Raw genomic sequence first — 23,487 nt, forward strand, 5'->3', positions numbered from 1 at the left:
TTGTGAATGTTGTGCAGCATGTTTAAAAGTTATAAGTTATAATACAAAAAGTGGTATGACAATTTCAGGCATCTTCTATATAACCTAAAAATACATTATATACAACTGAAGTATCGTAGGTTAGGTTTGCTCTATAAGCGTCAGTATTAATAATTAAGTGCCTTGGTGAGTCCCAGAAGCCACTAGCTCAAATTAAGCACTGTAGGTTAAAAAATACAAAAAGCATATTAAACGGCACGCACAATAACAGCATCGCAGTCTATAAATAAAAGCTATATCAGAAAGGCGTTTTACTTGTGCGTGTTATAAAAGCCAAAGAGCATGTAAAACATTACGTACAATAACATTGCAGTTTGTAAATAAAACATTTACAGGCGTTGCAGTCTCTGCTCTCGTGATCGATTGGCAGGCAGAGGTTGCAGACTGGGTGCTGGTCCTTCTGTGCGAACTTGTGGTGGCAGTTCTTGCAGAATTTAAAGGGCGTCTTGTACATCCCTGCGCTCAGGGGGCCCCCTGTGTGCGCATTCCTCCAAGGACGTCGAAGATTTCGAAGTTCTCTCCTTTCTTCGTCGTCTCTTCTCTAATGGTCCTCTTCTCCCGATCTTCTCAGGTCTTCACCGTTTAAGAGATGCTGTATTTCCTCCTTTTCTCCTCCAAACTTCTGGAGCTTCACGCGACGATCCAGACCCAACGGCGGAAAAAAGAATCTGAAGATGGCGCCCAAGGGTGGTAACTTCTGCCGGAAGCACGCCGACGTAACGAATAGTTTTCTTACCTGTCGGTGTAGTTTTGCAGCTTGAAGATCTTTCTGGATTCACTATGCTGTGCATTATTCCGCGGTCTTGTGGTTGGGTCCGGATTCGTAGTCTTTTCTTTGGTTTTTTTTTTTGTGTAGCCCAGGTGGGCGTCGGCGTCACACCCCTTTGGGTGTATTTCCGGTGACGTCGGCATGCTTCCTGCGGAAGCTCCCACTCTTGGGCGCCATCTTCGGGTTCTTTTTTTCCGTGTTTCTTTCGTTTCCGAAGTAATGGCAATGTTCTATTCAGGTGATATTTTACCGCTTTGTACCTTCAAAGTCTTTTCCAATTTTCTATTTCCACCTCTTCTCTCTCCAGCCTCATCTTTCTGGCGGAGGTGGGTGGGTTCGCTAGTGAATCCAGAAAGATCTTCTAGCTGCAAAACTACACCGACAGGTAAGAAAACTATTCGTTTTGCAGCGTGAATCTTTCTGGATTCACTATGCTGTGCATAGATTTTGTAGCGGTTTCTCATCTCTGTGGCGGTTGGGTGGAAGATGAGCGTTGGGTATTGAATATGTGCTGTAGCACCTTCTGTCCAACTTGAGCTTCCTTGTTCATCTGTATGTCCACACAGTAGTGCTTCGTGAACGTGTGCACCGAAGCCCATGTTGCCGCCAGGCATATGTCTTGTATGGGTGTGTTAGCCAGGAAGGCTATTGTAGCACCCTTTTTCCTAGTGGAGTGGGCACGTGTCCCCTCTGCTAGCTCTTGTCCTGCACGCTTGTGGCAGAGTTGAATTGTCTGTGCGATCCATCGTGCAATGGTCTTTTTGCTTACTGCCTTTCCCATGTAACTGTTGGCGAATGACACAAAGAACTGTTTTGTTTTCCTGTGTCCCTTCGTCCTCTCAATGTAGTGCATGACTGCCCTTCTGGCGTCCAGGGTGTGCAGAGCTCGCTCTGCGGCAGTATCTGTATAGACTGGTTCATGTGAAATTTAGATACAACCTTCGGCATGAAGTGTGGGTCAGTCCTCATCACAACTCTATCATTGTGTATTTGTATGTAGGGTTCTTGTAGCGTCAGAGCCTGAAGCTCGCTTACTCTGCGCAAGGACGTTATTGCAACCAGGAAAGCTGTTTTCATAGTTAGCATCTTTAAGGACGCCTTGTGGAGTGGTTCAAAGGGCTCCTTCATGAGTTCCGTTAGGACTATGTTCAAGTTCCATGCAGGTGGCGGCACCCGCTTGGGTGGTGCGATCCTCTTCGCACCTTCTAGGAACCTCTTCACCACCTGTGATGTGAAGAAACTCCTGCAAGTTTCTCCCCTTGTGTAGGCGACTATCGCTGCCAAGTGAACTCTCAGGGAGGATGAGCTAAGGTTCTTCTCTAGCAAGTGCGTCAGGTACTTTAGCACTGTGGAGTCCTTCATTTTATTGTGAAGTCTTTCTTGTCTGCACCATATTGTGAACCTTTTCCATTTCGCAACATAGCACTTCCGAGTGCTAGGCCTTCTTGCCTCCCGCAGGACCCTCAGGGTACTTTCTGGCAATCTTAAATGTGCGAACTCTATGTCCTCAGGAGCCACGCTACTAGGCTCATGCTCTCTGGCTCTGGGTGTAGCACTTCTCCGTTCTGCATGGAGAGTAAGTCTTTCCTCCTGCTGAATCTGTGGGGTGCACACTGTGTCATCTCCATGATCTGCGAGTACCATGTCTGCCTCGCCCACTGTGGTGCGACCAGTATCAGTGTCATGTTGCTCGCTCTGCACTTGCTCAGTACTCTTTGCATCAGTGGTATCGGGGGAAAGGCGTAGGCAAATGTCCCTGACCAATCTATCCATAGGGCATTCCCTAGTGATCCTTCCTCGGGCTGCCTGGATGCGAAGTTTTGGCATTTTGCATTCTGGCGTGTGGCAAACAGGTCCACCGATGGAGTTCCCCATCTGTCGAATAGGCGCCTTGTCTCCTGAGCATTGAGCTCCCACTCGTGGGATGCCGATGTCTGCCTGCTGAGCCAATCTGCTTGTATGTTGTCCTTCCCTGGCAGGTGTATGGCCAGCAGGTCTATCTTGAGAGGGATGGCCCATCTCCATATCTCCTGCGCCAGCGTTGAAAGCGGGGCTGACTGTGTGCCCCCCTGCTTGTTGATGTAGAACATCGCAGTGGTATTGTCTGTTTGTATCAACACCTTGTGTTTGTATAGTCTTGTTTGAAAGGCTTTCAGTGCAAGGAAGATTGTCTTCAATTCTAAGTAATTGATGTGCTTTGTCGCATCTGTTGGTGTCCACAGTCCCCTCACCTTGAGCTCCTCCATGTGAGCGCCCCATCCCTTCAGGGATGCGTCTGTGGTGATGGTCACTGTTGGCGTTGGGGGCGTTAGAGGCTTTCCCCTTGCTATGTTCTCCATGGTCCACCATGTCATCTCCTTCTGCACTGCGTGCGTTACAACCACTAGATCCTCCCAACTGCCTGTAGCTTGTGACCATTGCTCCTGTAGCCATTCTTGAAAGGGTCTCATGTGGAGTCGTACATTCGGTACCAGGTGGATGCATGATGCCATCATCCCCATGATCTTGCTCGCAGTCCTCACTGTCCGAGCTTGTCCCTTCCGGTAGAGGCGAGTTTCCTTCACCAGCGCCCTCGCCCTCTTCTCGCTGGGGAACACCTTGCCCTGTAAGGTGTTGATCTGTGCTCCCAGGAAGATCTTCACTTGTTGTGGCTCCATTGATGATTTCTTCCAATGGATGGAGAACCCAGGTTTATGAGCGTGCTTGTCACTGTATGTGCGTGCAGCTTGCATTTCTGGTATGAGTTTGCTTTCACCAGCCAGTCGTCCAGGTAAGGGTATACGTGTATTCCTTGCCTTCTTAGGTGCGCTGCGACTGCTGCGAGGCACTTTGTGAAAACTCTTGGTGCTGATTTTAGACCGAAGGCCAGTGTCGTGAACTGGTAGTGGCTTTCTCCGACAGTGAACCTGAGCATGTGCTTGTGCTTTCTGTTCATTGGAATGTGCAGGTATGCGTCTTTGAGGTCTATTGTGACCATGAAGTCCCCGATCTGCAATTGTGGGAGCACCTCTTGCAGGGAGGTCATTTTGAATTTTTGCGTTCTTATGGATTTGTTCATGAACCGTAAGTCGAGAATGGGTCTCATTGTCTCGTCTACCTTTGGTACCAGGAAGTACGTTGAGTATACTCCTGTGTTTCTTTCCTTGAAGGGTACCCGTTCTATGGCCTGCTTCCGCAGGAGTTCCTTTGCCTCCTCCTGCAGACACTGCAGCTGTTTGCCTGCTAGTGGCTTTCTTTTTGGTTTTCTGCTTGTTGGCCTCCCCTCCAACTCTATGCAGTATCCAAATTGGATAATGTTGAGGATCCATTTGTCTGATGTGATTTCTCTCCACTCTCGGAGGTGGAATCTTAATCTTCCTCCCACTGGTGTCATGTGGTCGTAGGTGTCTAGTTTGTCTTGACCCATCTGTACGTGCTGCTCCCTGGGATCTTTTTTGTGGGCGGGCACACAGAGTTTTTTGAAGTCACTTAGAGGTGGGCTGCTGCCCCCCTCTTCTATTTTGTCCCCGTCCATTTCTCCCTCGAAAGGACTGGCCTCTTTGTTGGTACTGCCAGGACTGCTTCTGATGGCCATGCTGAGTCTGCGAGTCTGCCTGGTGCGTTTGCTGGAAAACCTGGTGTGATGTACCGGGCTGGTTTCCGCCTCTCCCGCCGGGCCTCCGTGACGGGGTGCCCCTCTTGTTCCCTCTGAACTGCAATGCTCCCATGGATCTTGCTGTTTCGTTATCTTTCTTCAGTTGGCCGAGCGTTTCATCAACTGTTGTTCCGAAAAGCGTGCTTCCGTTGAACGGTGTGTTCAGGATGCTGTGTTGCACCTCCGGATTGAAACCGGATATCCTGAGCCAGGCGTGCCTCCTTTCCGTGACGCCCATCATCATGAGCCTGCTGGCGGTGTCTGCCCCATCCAGGGCCGTCTTAAGGCAAGAATTTGCCGCGTTTTTTCCCTCTTCAACCAGCTTTTCGGCTTTCTGCCTGGCATCCTGGGGCAAGTCCTTCACCAACTGCCCCAGTCCCTCCATGATTTGGTACATGTGCCTGTTTATCAGGGCGTTGGAATTAGCCATGCGCCAGTGGGTCGCGGCATTCCGTTCGATTCTTCTGCCCACCAGATCCATCCTTTTGCTCTCCTTATCCGGTGGTGGGCCCGAGGTAGTGGGTACGTTAGCCCTCCTCCTTGCTGTGGCCGTGATAATGGAGTCTGCGGAGACCGTGCCCTGAATGTAGGCTGGGTCCTTTGTGGCATGCTTGTACTTCTTCTCAGTTCTGGGAGTTACTGCCTTGCATGTTGCGGGCTCCCTGAAAGCTTCCTTCCCCTGAGCCAAGACGCTCTCGAGCATTGGAAGGAACTGGCTCCTCGTTTGTGTTGGGAGCAATGTTTCTAGAAGGAAGTCTGCTTTCTGCTTCTCTTCGTCGAGCTTGAGCTTGAAAGCTGCTGCGGCAGCTTGTATCACCGAGTTGTAGGCCCCGATGTCGTCCGGCGGCGAGGGCCTCTAGGGGTAAGTGTCGACCACCTCCTCCGGGCTGTCGGTGTCGACATCTATGTAATCTACCTCCTGTACGTCAGAGGGTGTCGAGTCTGCGTCTGTCCTGCTTTCCTCTTCCTCCCCATAGTTGTAACTATCGTAGGGATTCTCGTACTCCTCCTGGTCGTCGATCACCTCGACGTCCTGGTCTTGTTCCTCGACTACTTCGGCGATCTCTTCCTCCTCCTCGACTGCCTCCACCACCGGTGGCTTGGTCTTGTGAGGGATCGTGAAGGCCTTCATCTTTGCATCGAAATCTTTCTTCCGCTGCATGATGTTCTCCATTTCGGCCTCGAGGCGCCTTCTCTTCTTCTCCATCTCTGCCGCGTGTTCCGCGTCGGATGGGTCGGCCGTTCTTTTCGGCGGATGGTTCGTCGCCGTACCTTTCGGCGTCGAAGTTGTCGACGTCGGACCGGATCTTGGGTCTCTGGTCATCGTCGTCAGTTTCGGGTCTTTCTCCCTCGGCGTCGATCGATCCTTTTCGGGGGACGATTTTCGACGTTTTCTGCTGATCCGCAGCCCTCGGCGTCGGGGACTCCTTCTCGGAGGATCCGCTGGGCCTGGGAGTAGTCGCGGACGCCGCCTTTTTTGGCGTCGGCGCTTTCGGGGTCTTGCCCTCGATTTTTCTAGACTCAGAGTCTCTCGGGTTCTTGGGGGCTGAAGAGTCTCCTACCTTGTCAGAAGTCTTCGTGTAATCGGTCTCTACGACCGTGTAGCTGTCGTCTTCGGCGGCAGCGTTGTCTTCTTCCTCGGAGGACATCCCCAGCTCGTAGAGGGACGGAGTCGGGGCCTTCCCCTGCAGGGTGGCGTGTGCTACCCTCTGCCTCTCTCTCACACGAAGGGTCTTCGGGGCGAAGGCGGAACAGGCGTTGCAGTCTCCGCTTTCGTGGTCCACCGGTAGGCAAAGGTTGCATACCGGGTGCTGGTCCTTCTGCGCGTACTTGTGGTGGCAGTTACGGCAGAACTTGAACGGCGTGTTGTCCATCATCGAGCGTCCAGGGCCTCTCTGGTCGCGTGTTCGTCGACGGTCGTCGATGATCTCGATGAAAAACGCCTTCTCCTCGCCGGCTTTCCGTCGATGAAGTCCCCTGTAGTCTTCAGATGACTTCTCCTCGTCTTTTCTGTATTTTCTTTCCTCTTTCTCCAAAAATGTCTGGAGCCCAAACGGGAACGATCCAGACCCGACCGCGGAAAAAAAGAATCTGAAGATGGCGCCCAAGAGTGGGAGCTTCCGCAGGAAGCATGCCGACGTCACCGGAAATACACCCAAAGGGGTGTGACGCCGACGCCCACCTGGGCTACAAAATAAAACAAAAAAACAAAGAAAAGACTACGAATCCGGACCCAACCACAAGACCGCGGAATAATGCACAGCATAGTGAATCCAGAAAGATTCACGCTGCAAAACCGAAGGTACACCAAATGGTGGGACGTCGACGCCCACCTGGGCTACGACAAAAAAAAAAAAAAAAAAGACTACGATTCCGGACCCAACCACCAGATTGTGGAATATGCACAGCATAGTGAATCCAGAAAGATTTACGCTGCAAAAATGAGTTTCACTTGTGCGTGTTATAATGCGTTTTAATATATCTTTAAATGGTGCTTATAAAAAGGACTCCAAAACCTTTGGGTCCAGTTTGAACTGTAAGCGCTGGTATTGACAATTAAATGCAGTTGGGAGTGCAGGAAAACACCGGCTCAAATTAGAACTACTATAAAAAAACAAGCATCGGCATAGCCAATAGGTTTCGCCTTTGGGACCTTATAAGTATTTAGTTATGCAGTACAATATCCTTGGTGCAACAACATCAACTGTTGATGGTTAAACACTTATAAGGTCCCAAAGACGCAACCTATTGGCTATGCCAATGCTTGTTTTTAACCTGGAGAGATGTTCGGATTACGTTTACGAACAGAGTTGCATTAGAAAAGTGACAATTGAATTAAGTTACTAACCACAACTTTCAGAGACACCGCTATCGTTGGTACTACAGGCTGAATGACACTGGTACTCGGCCCAGAGTTGCGAAGAGCCCACTGCAACCCAACTACACCTGTCTTTAACTACACAACCGGGGCAAGTTAACCTTATTTTCCATGCCTGTAATACAACCCATGAGCATGGCATCTCTGATACACGACTGTGGGGTATTTGTACAAGCAAGACATTCAGACGAATGTAGTGAGAAGCCAGTGTGATTGCTCAGTGAGTTAAACAAAGCTAAGAGACTGGCATGACTAGCTACGCCACCTATCTTTCCGAGGTCACAATTTTCACATTCACCAAGAATCCGGCAATAATACATTTTGGGCAGTGCTCTAAAATTAACAACAACGCGCAGCAACGCGTGCGAAGCCTACCACGTGCACAGTATTTCACCCACAGTAGTTCTGTTTCTAATGAGCTGCAACACAATCTGTTGTGTGCGGCAAGAACCCTGCTCCAACGTTCTTGAGAAGGGCCCAGGGAGTGTGCTAAAGGCGCCCTTGTTCATCTGATGCATACATGGGTGCTGCCTTTGTAAGAGGGGAAGGAGGTTCTGGACAGAGAGGACATCTTTTCAGAAATACATCTAAATGTGGAAGGAAACGCTCGGAAAGGGCATGTGCTGGGCTGCCCTTTCCAAACCATTGCCACCATGGCAGAGAGGCTTCTGACGTTATTTAAGCAGACTGTATTCTGCCCAATTTCTTGACTGAACCGGTGTCCATCTTTCTCAGTTTTAACCTTCCCCATATTTTAGTGATGGAAGTGAAAAAGACAGCCATGAGAGAGAGGGTGCCACTCCGTAGCAGTCAAAACCTTGAATGACATAAGCATGGGCACTGGGGTTATGTGGCAATGGAGTATCAGGTTATGCAGCAGGTTGGATACAATTATGCAGCAAGAAAAGGATAACTTACTTACCTGTAATCCTAGTTCTCTTCCAGGGGTATAATCAAAGTCATAAGCCCTGAATTATCTCCGCCCATGTGCGGGAACCCGGAACATATAGCATAATACATATATATGTGTATATAGTAGAAAAGGAGTACATAGTACGAAAAAACTATACACATACATGTATAAACCAATAATATACAGCCCTAAACATATCCAATAGGCTAAGAAAGCCAGAATTACATGCATTTCTCTAGTATGAAAATAACCCATAACATAATGTAAGAGAAGGATTTTTACAGTAATTGCATTCCGCAAAACAACCTTTTATTTTCATCAAAGAAACTAGGTAATGACAGGCAATTAGCCTAAAGAAGGCTGCATAAATAAATAACATCCTTGTACAGAAAAGGAAACTGGCACCTCGCCTTTAAGGCCTCAGAGAATCTGAACAGTTTGCCTTCAAGGCCTCCAGGAGAAGCCTGCTCCCATCATGCACCACAGGTGACAGTTAGGTCAGTTCTTTTGTACAGTATAAGAAACCTGTAGGAACCTGCAAACAAGATGCAATAATAACCAGTTAACTGTTCCTGCTCGTCCGGGGAAGCGGGAGGGTGCTTATGACTTTGAGTATACCCCTGGAAGAGAACTAGGATTACAGGTAAGTAACTTATCTTTCTCTTCCAGGGGATACTCATTAATAGTCCTAAGCACTGAATAGAGAAGCAAGCCCATACCCACTTCCGAGCGGACGAGCAAAAAACACAGAAAACTACCTTGACATATACATGTTAAACAGTATTAGCAAACAAGTTTCTCAATGAGGATTGCCCAACCTGATCATCTGCCTGCGTTTCCGTTTCTAAACAGTAATGGCGAGTAATGTATGAACTGATCGCCATGTAGCTGCTTTACAAATTTCTGCCATGGGGGCATTCCTCAGGAGAGCCGTGGTAGAAGCTTTTCCTCTAGTGGAATGGGCATTTGGCTTCTCTGGAAGGGATTTGTTGGCCAACTGGTATGACAGAAGAATACAAGAAACAATCCATCTAGAAATGGATCTTTTAGAAACTGCAGAACCTGTGTTAACAGGACCATAATTAATAAACAAACGGTCTGACTTCCTCAGTGTCTTTGTTCTGTCCAAATAAAACTTAAGAACACTCTTGAGATCTAGGGAATGGAGAGATCTTTCTGGACGATTCGCAGGATTCGGAAAGAAAGTAGGTAAAGTTATAGTCTGGTTAATGTGGAAGTCCGAGACTCCTGTTAGCATGGAACACAGTAAAAGGTTCCTTACAGCGAAGAGCCTGGATCTCGCTCACCCTGCGAGCCGAAGTAATGGCCATTAGGAACGCGACTTTCCACGTTAAATGCTGTCAGGAAGCTTTAAGAATTGGCTCGAAAGGAGCCCCCATCAAATTTGTCAACAATATTAAGCTCCCATGGAGGAGAGGGAGATCTGACTGGTGGGTAAACCTTTCTCAAACCTTCCAGAAAATCCTTTACCACCAGAATTCTAAAGGAAGAAGTCTGGTTGGGGGACTTCCTATAGGCTGTGATCGCTGCAAGGTGAACTTTAATAGAAGCAAACTGAAGCCCAGATCTAGCCAAATGCAGCAAATAAGGTAAAATCACCTGTTCCTGACCCTGATGGGATCGTGTCCATTGTTCACACACCATAGGAAGAATCGCTTACACTTGAAGGTATAGGACTTTCTCGTGGAAGGTCGTTTCTCTTCTTTGAGAATATCCATACAGTCTGGATCAAATTGTAGGTGACCATATTGGATTACTTCAGGAGCCATGCTGTCAACCGGAGGGAGGACAGGTTGGGGTGGAATACTCTCCCGGCCTGCTTGGATAGAAGATCCGGGCGACATGGCAACCTCTTGTGTGGCACTTCCGATAGTTGAAGGAGGTCCGGAAACCACCACTGGCGAGGCCACTCCGGGGCTATTAGGATCATCCTGGAGTTGGCCCTGTACAACTTGTTGATTACCACTGGTATCAATGGGATCGGTGGAAAAGCGTACAGTAAGTTCTGATACCATTCGATCAAAAGGGCATTCCCTTGAGAACCTTTCTGGGGAAACCTGGATGCGAAGATGGGGCATTTTGCGTTTACCGCATTTGCAAACAGGTCAATGTCTGGCGTTCCCCATTCTCGAAAGATGCTGCGTGCAACATCGTCGTTGAGAACCCAATCGTGTGCTTCAATGAAGTCTCTGCTGAGGAAGTCCGCCTGAGAATTGAGGGAGCCTGGTAGATGAAAAGCCAAAAGCCAGTTTCATATGGTTTGAGCCTCTATGGAGAGCGTTCTTGATCGGGTACCTCCCTGTTTGTTCAAATAATACATCGTCGTTGTATTGTCCGTTTGCATTAGAATGGATCGAGACTTGAACGACGGAAACAGGGACTTGAGAGCTAGATGTACTGCGCTCAACTCTAGCAGATTGATGTGGTAACTCTGTTCAGAGTTGGACCTAAGACCGTGTACTTGTAGAGGGCCCATATGAGCACCCCAACCCTGGAGAGAAGGGTCCGTGACTAGAGTCTGGGTTGGAGGGTCCTGGTGGAAAGGGACTCCCTTCATCAGGTGCGATCTCTTCATCTACCACCGTATGGAATCCTTGGCTGCTTGATGGAGAATTATCTGATCCTCCCAGCACCCTGATACTTGTATCCATTGGTCCTCCAAACATTGCTGTAGTGGACGCATGTGCAATCGTGCGTTTGGTACTATAAAGATGCACAACTCCATTGATCCCAGTAGAGAGGACTCCTGACGAACTGGTGTGAAGAAGGGGCAGGCATTTTCTTCGGATTGATAACCACCTCTCCTCCGAAGAACACACGCTTACTTTTTCGGTGTCCAGGAAGGAACCCAGATAATGGATCTTTTGCGTTGGGTTCAGTATGGATTTTTTTAAATTTAAGTGAAGGCCCAAGCTGTGTAGTAGTTTAAGGCAGCTCGGGAGATGATCCTGCAGCAGAGCTGGAGATGAACTCTTCAGGAGCCAATCGTCCAAGTAAGGATAAATGAATATCCTCTGCTTGCGAAGGAAGGCGGCCACCACAGCAATACACTTGGAGAATGTTCGGGGAGCTGACTTTAGCCCAAACGGAAGAACTTAATACTGGCAACGCTGGACAGACACTCGAAACAGCAGAAAAAAGCAATGTTTCTTTGATATCGGAACGTGGAAGTATGCTCCCTGCAGATCGATGGAGCACATCCTATCCCCTTGGTGAAGCGGAGGGAAAATTTGATGGAGTGCCAACATTCAAAATTATTCTCTGCGAATGAATCTGTTCAACAGTCTCAAATATAGCATAGGTCTGTATTCTGTGGTGGGGCCTCTTTTTTGTACAAGGAAGAAACGAAAGTAGAGACCTTGATTTCTTTGAGGAGTTGGAACTCTCATGATAGCACCTTTGCTTAATAAGGTGTTCCCCCTCCTTTTGCAACAGTTTTTGGTCGCAGTGAGAAATGCCTTTCGGAGGTATAGATGGAGGAGTCGTCTTGAACTTTAGAAGATATCCATCGTGAACAATGTCGATGACCCATTTGTCCTTTGTTATACACTTCCACTCCTCCAGATGGAATGAAACACTTCCTCCTACCGGAGTGGACAACAGCTTTGGAGGAAGACCCATCTCATTGTTTCTGCGGCTGCTTTGGCACTGCCGACTGCTGTTTGTTACCGCCTCTGCCCCGTCCCAATCTGCGTTGTTGAAACTGGGACCTTTGTTGCATTAAACCCTGGTTCTGCGATGACCAGTTAGAGGTTTGCCCTCGCTGCTGAAAAGACAGCTTCTCATAGGGGCGAAAGTGACGACAAAACTTTTTTTCAAGGCCTACCGCCTTGAGAGTATCTAACTCAGTCTTCATTTTAGCCATTTCGTCGTCTGCATGAGACCCAAACAACGACGATCCATTAAAGGGCAAATTAACAATCTTCACCTGAGCATCCGGCTTGAGGCGAAGCCATGCTGATCTTCGTGAACAGATGCCATGGGCATATCCATGAGCTGCCAAATCAGCAGAATCGGCCGCTGTACTAATAATCTGGTTAGCAACCAGGCCTCCTTCTTGCACAATCTCCAAGAAATCCTTTTAATCTTCCTTGGGTAATGTCTCTGCAAATCTTGTTAAGGAATCCCATAACGACCGGTCGTATCGCCCCAGTAGAGCGGCGGCACTAGCCACTCTCATCACAGACCCTGCTGTACTGCACATTCTCCGTCCCAAGGAGTCCATGTTCTTGCGATCCTTCTCTGGCGGAGCAGATGAAATAGAAGTAGCAGAATGTGCTTTCCTGGCAGCGGCCACTATAAGAGAATCCGGTGGAGGGTCAGTACGCCCACTGTGGCAGGTGTCAATAAAGTCTTCATCACAGGTTCCAGTAACCCTGGCACCAAAGGTAATAGAGGATTTGCCGAAAACTTATGGTGCAAAGTTTCAAATATAGCGGATGAAGTAATTTGAGGTACAGACATGGTTATGTTGAACTTGTTAGCACCTCTACATAACACCTCACTGAATGCCATAAGATCATCAACAGGGTAGACCATGGAAGGTGGAGTTGATGAAATAGTATAAGAATAGTCTTTATACGATGACCTTGCTGACGTGGTCGTTGTAGGAGACCTCTGTCTTCTCCTTGGCATATGAGATCAGCGTGATCTGGAGCGCTCTTTTGAGAGTGAACGCAGTCTTAACGGTGATCTGGAACGTCTCGGGGACCTACTAGCAGGAGGTCTTGAGCACTCCATGGTAAGAGGCCTCTCATTAGGTCTAGGTTGCATCTTCCAGTGTCTAATGTCCTCCATCCATCTAGGAGACATGTTAATAGAAGGTGATTTGCGCACTGGAGAGCCCTCCGGCGTAACTTGAATAATATTTATCCCCTGCGAAGGAGAAATCTCCCTCGAGGTCGAGTGCCGTGATCTAGACGCTGGTCTTTCCAACTCTTCCTCAGGGATAACTAGTCTGTCCCTCGGCATCGAATGCCTCGCCGCCGAACAAGAATGAGCCACCATCGATAACGACGGTGAAGGTCACAGTCAAGACGACGGAGATCTATGGGACGAAGCCCTCGACGTCAGCACCTTCGACGTCGACCGCTGATGATCACACGGTATCCTCGACGTCGACTCTGACCTCGACAAAGACCTCTGACGGGTCAGAGAGGTTGATCTTGAGTGCCTCGACGCAGACCTTGGAACAGGTGGCGGAGATCTCGACGTCAACCTCCTTGAATTCGATGGTCGCTTCGGCGTTGACTGCAATTTATCATGCTTCGAGCCCAAAGCATGCCTCAACGTCCACTTATGTCTCGACTACGATCTGGACGTCGATCTCACTTGCTTTTCAGGCCTCGACACCGATCTACTTCTCGCCAGCGCACTGGTCTTCGACGTCGATCTCACTGGGGTTGACGTCCCAGGTCTCAACGTAGACTTACTTTTCGGCGGCGATCTGGTCTTTAACGGCGATCTTAGTTTTTCAGCTGGTCTCGACTTTGACGACACGCTAAGAAGCCTCTTCTTTCTTCTAGCTTCTGGTGAAGCAGATCTTTGCCGTTTTCTGGGAGAGGAGGGCCCTCCAGATGAAAGATGACTCTGGGCCCTTTTCATTATGTTTTCCTCTCTCCATTAAGCCAAGAAGTCTAATCTTCTCTCTCTCCTTCAAAGTTCTTCTTGAAAGTTGAAGACAGTGGTAACATGTCTCTGTGTTGTGAGAAGAAGGTAAACACACTACATAGACCGAATGAGGATCAGATTTAGACATCTTCCCACAGGAATGACATTTATAAATTAAAGGTGGCATATCTGACTAAAAAGAATGACCATTTAGTAAGAAAAAGATTGAAAAATACCACCAGCAATAAGAAATATCGAATTAAGTAGGTAGAATATAAATTCTGACTGAAACATGCCAAAGTTGAGCTCAAGCTCCAGGTTCTTCTCAGAAAGAGCCGAAAAAAAGAACTGACCTAACTGTCACATGTGGTGCATGATGGTAGCAGGGTTTTCCTGGAGGCTTTAAAGGCAAAGTGTTCAGATTCTCTGAGACCTTAAAGGCGAGGTGCCAGTTTCCTTATCTGTACAGGGATGGTATTTATTTATACAGCCTTCTTTAGGCTAATTGCCTGTCATTACCTGTTTTCTTTGCATTATGCAAAACAACCTTTTATTTTCAATTACTGTACATGTCCTTCTCTTACATTATATGTTATGGGTTATTTTCATACTAGAGAAATGCATGCAATTCTGGCTTTCTTAGCCTAGTAGATATGTTTAGGGCTGCATATTCTTGGTTTATACATGTATACGTGTATAGTTTTTTCGTAATATGTACCCCTTTTCTACTACATACACATATATATGTATTATGCTATATGTTCCGTGTAAACGGCACATGGGCAGAGATAATTCAGTGCTTATGACTATTGATGAGTATCGCCTGGAGGAGAAATTACATTATGAGACTCAAGGTGGTTTATTCTATGGCCGTTTTGTCGTTGTAACCAACATTACTCCTCTAGGGGCAAAGGTTTTACTTCGCTCGTATCATTTTAACACGATTACTGCAATAAGCAACTAACAGTCTACCACTTAAGTTTCCAAGGGGTCCTCCACATTTCGGCACCAAAAGCGGCACTTTTTTGTGATTAGATTCCTTCAGGCAAAAATCATTTACGTTCGAGTCTTCAAATGAATAAATAAATAAAAGCAGCCAGTCTGCAGCTATACTAAAGTGAAGGTGCATATTAGTATTAACATCAACCCACACGTGGACTCACAATTACATAACCTGATTCACATTCCATTTTGGGGGTGTTTAGTATGTGGTGCACCAGAATCAGATCAAGCAAGCAGAGGCTTGCCTCTAATTAACATTTGCTTTTGGCCGAAAGAGTTAATCACAAGACATTATGCTCAATACGATTTTACTTCATTTTGATCAACTACTAGTATGGGGACAGCTCTAATCCCACATCTTTGTGGTTGCCGGACGACTTGTTAGTCTTGTGTACTGCCTAGTGCTGTGGTGGGAGTGTGTGCCATTTTTTATAGACTGGCAACTTTTCTACAAACACATCACAATGCTCTCCTTGGAGCCCACTGGTCATTGCTTACCCAGAGCGCCCATGATTAAGGTGGAAAATCATGTACTGCTCACTCACTAATAATTACACCCCCCCCCCCTTATTCCCCTGATGTAGGCAGCAGCAGAACGAAAGCGCCTCTGGTACACTGCTGAGATGCAAAAAACAAGCATTCAGTGCACTTTGTGCCAGGCGCAAACAAAGCACCAGGGACTCAGGAGGAGTAGAGTTCCTCTCGGCCCTGCTTGGTGAGCCGGCGTGCGTTTTCCTGGATGGAGAAGCTGGCAAGCTTGGAGCGTCATGTTTGTGCACTTTCCTCTACAAATCCGGGCAGATTGCATAGCCCCCTCCAAAGTGATGAGAGAAACACAAGCCACCTTTTAGCACCTCGCACAACAAAGGATATCTTGGCACTTACGTAGGTGGTATTGTAAAACAGAAGCCCTTCATTTTAGAGACCCCAGAGGGTGAAAGAGAGCGGCGACCCCAGAGGGTGAAAGAGAGCGGCCCTGCAGTCCTTCAGATCTACAAATGACAGACAGCTGAAATGTGGAAGCTGAACTGGAAATCCAATGGCACGAAGAGACCGAAGGCACATTACAATGACGAAGTTCCACAGGGAACTTTGTTAAGTGCATGTGAACTTCAGCTGGGGAGAAGTTCCGCCATCCTTACAGCAAGCCTGCTGCCCTCTCAGCTGGGGGTGTATACATTTTGCTCCCACTGACCCCAGGCGAAGCCCACACATGCCAAAGGGCTCCTGGGTACAGCACGAATGCGCCGATTATCATTTCCAATGCACTTCAGGTCAGCCCCTCTGGTGTCCTGCACTACCCTTCCATCACAGAACCCTCACAGAGGCATGTCCAAAGGCACCCTCGCCCGCCATGAGCCAATAGTCAGGCCCACCTCTGGGACCGTGGCTGGCCTCCATAATGCAGTGTCCAGCGGCACCGCCCTCCTTTTTGCACTCTGGGGACTGCTGACACATTGACAGCAGTGTGAGGCGCATTTTTTACCTCTAAACAGTCTGGTTTAATCATACCTCACGGATATCAGCACCTTTTAGGGTCCAGACGAACCTATTTTAATCCAAGCCGAGGTCTGTCTGTATGGGAATAACCCAATTTTCAATGATAGCCTCGTGATTACGGGAAGGAATCACACCGACCCCCGTTTGTTAAAGAAGCGTGAGCGGTTATTCTGCACAAGAGAAAGGGTCTATTTCGAAAATAAAATGTACTCGTCCTGCATTAAGGCACTGAACTAGGGGCGCACAGGTAGCTGGAATCACTTAAAAGCCTGCGTTTGGTGTGGGGTCTGTGAGGTGAAAGGTCAGAGTGCTGAATTATGTTGACGTCGGAACCCACAGGGTTCCTGAGGGTTCAAGAATGACCACTGTCACCTTCAGACACAGCAAGGCCCCTCCCGGTAGGCGAGGGTGAAAGCAGGCTCATCGGCAGCATGTGAAAGCAGAGACTTAATCACAGAAAAAACAAGTTTTGGTATGCAGATTCGGTCTACATCGACCTTTCCCATACTTAGATGACGAACATACCCGTTTGGTCACAAAAAGGAAAGAGCGAACACTTAGCGTGAAAATGACAGCCAGCCCTCGAGAAGAAATGCACGCAACTAAGCTGCCATTAGCCACCAAATTCACACAAAAGCAAAGAATCTCCCATACTTTAGAAGCGTTCCCACACACACAAGCGCCAGCTGGCGAATCTTTCTCTTAGCAAAAGCACAGCCCACGGCGTGAGCCAGGAAAAGAAAAGTGAGCGCTCCTAGGGGAACGGTGTCAGCTTTTTTAAAACACTGCTTAAACAAATACGAGTAACCAAATAAACAAGACGCGCGGCCGAGCGACGCGCTCTGTGGTGGGGGAGGGGCGGAGTGGTGCAGCGAGGAAAGCCAGATGGCAGAGTGAAGCCAAAAGGAGTGAGGAGCACAGTGGAGGCCAAGACATGCGCGAAAGTTAATTGAGGTGCAGGCGCGCAAAAGCAGGCTGGCGAGTGGTGTGTGATGTGCGCGCACCATGAAGAGAGAAGAAAGCCAGATGGCCCCTCTGCTCATCATTGTGCACGTAACCGCAAGCGCTAGGCCAGCAAAAGCGTGGGGTAGCACTTTTGAAAGCCCACTACTAAATGTTGGCTCAGACGAGACCTAAAAAAGGAACAGATTAGGAGAAGCAAATGTCATTGGGGAAAGTTATTGTGTAACAGGCAAAGATGCAGACTTTAGAGCAGGGGAACAAAGTTTGAGTCTTGGCTTCAGATCAACATCCTGTGATCCTGGGCCAATCACTTAATTTCCATGTTTGTACCAAAGGTTCTTATGCCCTTTAGTGGTATTTATAAAAATAACGGTGTTTGTTCCATAAAGTAATATGTCCTTAAGTAATGCTTATAAAAAGCACTACAAAATCGCTGGGTCCAGTTTATACTATAGGTGCAAGTGTTTATAATTAAGTGCTGTGGCGAGTTCCGGAAAGCACCAACTCAAATTAAGCACTAATATAGAAAAAGTAACAGATTAGGACAGGCAAATGACATTAGGTAAAAGCTATAACATAGCACTGAAAGGTGCTGACGTCAGATCTAGGGAACACAGTTTTGAGTTTCGGCATTGGCCAAACATCCTGTGCAAATCACTTAGTATCCACTTTTGTACCAGAAAATAATATGCCTTTAAGGTATGCCCATAAAAAGAATTCCAATATTTGTAGGTCCAGTTTGCTGTATAAGTGCCAGTGTTATTTAAATGCTGTGGTGAGTCCTGGAATCCACCAGCTCAAAAAAAGCACTAGTGGTTGCAAAATCAAAGCACCATAATAAACACCGTACAAAATAAGAATATTACGATCTAAAATGAATATGCTACTTACCAGTATGCATCTGTTCTTGGCATGTAGGGCTGCTAACATTCATATCTAGTGCATAGATCGCCGCCTAGTGTTGGGTCCGGATGATTGCACATTGTTGTCCTGGAAGAGTCTTCGAAGTATCACGAGATAGGTGGCTCCTCCCCTGGACTACAGTGCGCATGGGCATCGACTCCATCCCCAGATTGTTTTTAGCCATTGTGGCAGAGATGGAGTGAAATAGTGTAAAGGATGTCCATGCTAATGATGAATGCAAGAGAGTGTCTGCAGCCGCTACGGGCACCGGGGAGGAGGGCGGGCGATATGAATGTTAGCAGCCCTACATGCCAAGAACAGATGCATACTGGTAAGTAGCATATTCAGTTCGAGGCATGTGGGCTGCTAAATTCATATCTAGTGCATAGAATACACAGCAGTCCCTCCATTAAGGGCGGTTGCCCGTGCCAGCTGCAGAAGCTTGAAAAAGTGTCTTGAGAACAGCCTGTCCCACAGCTGCTTGCTGTTTGGAATGCACATCTACACAGTAATGCTTGGTAAATGTGTGTGGTGTAGACCATGTGGCTGCTCTTCAAATGTCTTCCAAAGGAATGTTCCCCAGGAAAGCCATGGAGGCCCCCAATTTGCGTGTGGAGTGCGCTCTTGGGGGTATTGTTAGAGTGCGTTTAGCCTTTTGATAACAGATTTGAATGCATTTAACAATCCATCTGGCTATTTCTGCTTTGGAAATGGGGTTGCCTTTGTGTTGTGCGGAGAAGGCAACAAAAAGTTGTTGTGTCGTCCTAAATGGTTGTGTTCTGTCAACGTAGTACATTAGCGCCCTCCGAACGTCTAATGTATGAAGCATTCTTTCTGCTACCGTTTGTGGGTTTTGGAAAAATGCAGGCAGGTCAATAGTTTGGTTGATATGAAACTGTGACACCACCTTTGGAAGGAATTTGGGGTTAGTGCGGAGCACCACCCTGTTAGAATGTATTTGGATGAATGGCTCTTGGATAGTGAGCGCTTGCAGCTCACTAACACGTCTGAGCGACGTGATAGCAACGAGAAAAGCCACTTTCCACGTTAGAAACTGAAGTTCGCATGAGTGCAGTGGCTCGAAAGGTGGGCCCATCAGCCTAGTGAGGACCACATTGAGGTTCCACACAGGAGCTGGGTGAGTTCTAGGAGGAATGACTCGTTTCAGCCCCTCTAGGAAGGCTTTAATGGCAGGCACCCTGAAAACAGAGGTGCTGCCTATTCTGGAGATAAGCCGCTATGGCGGATAGATGGATCCGAATGGAAGCGTACGCTAGATTGCATTTGTAAAGATGTAACAAATAGCAGATGATGTTAGGAATGGATGCATCTAGCGGGTTGATATTGTTGTCTGTACAGTAAATGACAAATCGCTTCCATTTTGCAGCATAGCAAGCTCTGGTCGTGGGCTTCCTTGCCTCCCGGATGATGTCCATGCATTCAGGAGGCAGGTTGAGGTAGCCAAATTCTAAGACCTCAGTAGCCAGATCGCCAGATTGAGCTGTTGCGGATCTGGATGCTGAATGTCGCCATGGTTCTGCGTCAAGAGGCTGGGTGTGAGATGCAGCCTTTGATGCGGTACCACGGAAAGTTCCAGAAACGTGGTGTACCATGGTTGGCGTGCCCATGTTGGAGCAACCAGGATGAGAGTCATCGAGTGTTGCTTTAGCTTTCTGGCCACCAGCGGAATGAGAGGCGCTGGGGGAAAAGCGTACGCAAATTTGCCTGACCAGTTCATCCATATCGCATTCCCCTGCGATTCCGGGTGAGGGAACCTGGCGGCAAAGCTTTGGCATTTTGCGTTTTCCCTTGTGGCAAACAGGTCCATCTGTGGAAGACCCCACTGCTGGAAGTACGGGTGGAGCACTGATGGATGTATCTCCCACTCGTGCATTTGATGGCTGTACCTGCTGAGCAGATCCGCCATCTGATTGTCCTTGCCGGGGAGGTGTTCTGCCATGAGGAAAATGTTCCTCTGAATGGCCCACTTCCACATGCTCTGAGCCAGATAAGACAGCTGTGGTGAGTGAGTACCTCCCTGCTTTTGGATGTAGTACATGGCCGTCATGTTGTCCGTCCGGATCAACACGACTTTGTTGCACAAATGTACCTTGAAGGACTTTATCGCCATGAAGATTGCCATCAACTCCAGGTAGTTGATGTGCAACGTCTGTTGTTGTGTGGACCACAGTCCCTGCACCGTGTAGTGGAGCACATGAGCTCCCCACCCTTGGAGGGATGCGTCCGTTGTCGGGATAATCTGTGGCACAGGCTCTTGGAACGGTCGTCCCTTGCAAAGGTTGTGTGGATTCCACCAATGCAGAGAGTTGTATGCCCGACCGGTCACCAACACTAGGTAAGTCAGTTGTCCCCGAGCCTGTGTCCACTGATTCGCCAAGCATTCTTGGAGAGGACGCATGTGCAACCTCGCGTGCGGGACTATGAAAATGCAGGAGGCCATCATGCCTATCAACTGCATGAACACTCTCGCTGGCAGGGAGTGTTGCGGTCTGAACCTCTGGATCAGTGACTGAATGCTGTTGATCCTGGCTGGGTTTGGCTGAGCCATAGCAGTCAGGGTGTTTATTGTCGCGCCCAGATACTGCCGCACATGGGCTGGTTGAAGGTGCGACTTTGGGTAGTTGAGCGAGAACCCCAGACTGTGCAGGAGTTGAATAGTGTGGGACATGTCCGCGGCACACTGTTGTTCCGACTTTGCTTGAACAAGCCAGTCGTCTAGGTACAGGTAGACGTGTACGTTCTGCCTCCTGAGGTGCGCCGCCACTGTCGCCAGACACTTTGTAAACACTCTGGGGGCAGTTGTCACCCCGAAGGGTAGGACTTTGAACTGATAATGCCTGTTTTGAATAGTGAACCGGAGGTACCGTCTGTGGGATGGGTGGAGTGGGATGTGGAAATAAGCATCCTTGAGGTCTAAGGTTGCTAGGAAGTCCCCTTGATTTAGCAGGGGTAGAATTTGTTGCAGTGTCAGCATGTGAAAATGTTCTGACAGTATGTACATGTTGAGGGGGCGTAGATCCAGAATAGGTCTGAGGGATCCGTCCTTTTTTGGGATGAGGAAGTACAGGGAATAGACTCCTGTGCCTTCCTCTTCCACTGGTACGAGCTCGATTGCACCTTTTTGCAGCATCACCAAGACTTCCTGCTGCAATAAGTGCAAATGCTCTGCCGACATAGGACGGTGCCTTGGGGGAATGTTGGGAGGAGTGGACGTTAACTCCAAACAGTAACCGTATTGGATAAGTGTTCGCACCCACCTGTCTGTAGTGATGGATGTCCAGACTGGCAGGAACTGCTGGAGTCTCCCCCCCGACAGGTGTTGGATGGTCGGGGGGCAGTGACACGAGAGTCACTGTTTATTGGAGGCAGAGGAACGTGAGGTGTTGTTTCCTCTGCCCCTGCCCTTGGCACTGTTACCTCTGTATCCTCCTCTACCCTGCTTGGGGTAGGATGATTGTGCAGTACCCTTTGAAAATTGTGATTGTTGACCCAAGTGTCCTCTGGTAACACCACGTGCCCCTGAGCGACGAAAAGTGCTGCCCCTGAACTGTTGTGACTGAAGTGCCCCCATGGACTTAGCAGTCTCGTTGTCTTTCTTAATCTTCTCAAGTGTGGTGTCTACATCTGGGCCAAACAGTCTGTCAGGATTGACGGGCTGGTTGAGGATAGTAGTTTGGATGTCAGGCTTAAATCCAGATATACGAAGCCAAGCTTGTCGCCTCAGCATGACGCTAGTGTTAATTCCCCTAGCCGCTGTGTCAGCCACATCAAGTGCACATTTTATTGCAGCGTTTGATATAAGCTTTCCCTCTTGTATGAGCATTTCTGCTGCTTCTTTATACTCATCAGGTAGATGTTGAAGGAGCTGTTCTAGGGTGTCGTAATGCGCCCTATCGTAACGCGCTAATAGTGCCTGTGTGTTCGCTATACGCCATACATTGGCAGCCTGCCCAGCCACCTTTTTGCCAGATGCCTCAAGCACTTTCGACTCCTTGTCAGGGGGAGGAGCTTCACCCGTAGTTTGGGAGTTTGCCCTTTTGCGGGCATTGGCGACCACCAACGAGTCTAGAGGCAACTGTCCTCGAATATATGCAGGATCTCCAGGTGCTGGCCTGTATTTTTTCTCGATACGTGGGTTCACCACTCTTGCCTTGGTTGGTTCCTTAAAGATCTCTGGGGCATGTTTAAGGACACCTTTGAGCATAGGAAGAATTTTAACTGTTCTCTCAGAGACAGAGAAAGTGTCAAACAGGAAATCTTCCTCCACCGGGTCAGCATGCATGTCCACATTATGATTTGCCGCTGCCCGTTCGATTAAAGCATTAAATGCTGCAGAATCCTCTGTTGGAGATGTACGTGGCCCAAAACCCTGTGGATCTTGTACCACCTGCTGGCCACCTTGGTCCCCAGTGTCGTCATATGTGTCCTGCTGAACATCAGGGTCATTGTCCACTGGGAAATTGTATTGGTCGTCTTCCTCATCACCCTCTCCCCCGATTGGTTTGGGGAAGGTGATGGACTTCTTCTGGGTGGTGGTAGGAGAGGCTCAATAAGGGCAGGAATGTCCTGTGCCGGCCTCTTTTTCTTCAGTGGAATAACATAGGATTCCAGTGGTTGGGAAGTGATCTTCCTTTTGTAAAGGGTCAGTTTCCCTGTTTGGGCATTGATGAAATGCTCAGAGTGTTCTTCTGAGGCTTGAAGCGTTGAAGGAGCCGAAGTCTTTGGCACCGATTTAGGTGCAAATGCCTTTGGTGGCACCTTTGGTGGAAGAGTGTAAATAAGCTTGGTTGAAGACTTCTGAGGAGTGTCAACCTCTTTTGGAGCCGATGGCGTGGGAGCCGTGGCCGACAAAGTCTTTTCTCGAATCCTTTTCAGGGAGTCGGTGACTTGTTTAGTGAAGGAGGCGGAGGGTGTCGTAGCCGACGTTCGGTGTCCGGTGGCGTCGGAGTCCCTCGGTGTCGACGGTAATTGCGTCGACGATTCTTCAGCTGCAACGTGGCGCGGCTCCGTTGTAGGCTTTTGCGCCGATGCCGATGCTGCATTTCCGACATCTTTGTGCCGATGCGTAGTGGCTGCGGCCTTCGGGTCGTGGCCTGTAGTCGATTTGTCGACGGGGCGTTTAGTTGACGGCGCCGTAGGAGCGTCTGAAGGCGTGTGAACAGACTTCGACGTCGGTGCCGGAGCAACAGATGCCGACTCTTGACGGACGCCCGTCTTGGAGGATGAGTCCTTGT

The 23,487-nt window shown here is 48.5% G+C and overlaps 1 protein-coding gene across 5 annotated transcripts in view; it reads right to left on the minus strand.

The window, feature by feature from the left end:
- Positions 1-23,487, minus strand: part of ATXN2L (ataxin 2 like) — a 976,149-nt gene that overhangs the window by 737,657 nt on the left and 215,005 nt on the right. The gene's annotated exons all lie outside the window — the stretch shown is intronic.

Source organism: Lissotriton helveticus, chromosome 7 (genome assembly GCF_964261635.1).
Source record: "Lissotriton helveticus chromosome 7, aLisHel1.1, whole genome shotgun sequence".
NCBI lineage: Eukaryota > Metazoa > Chordata > Amphibia > Caudata > Salamandridae > Lissotriton > Lissotriton helveticus.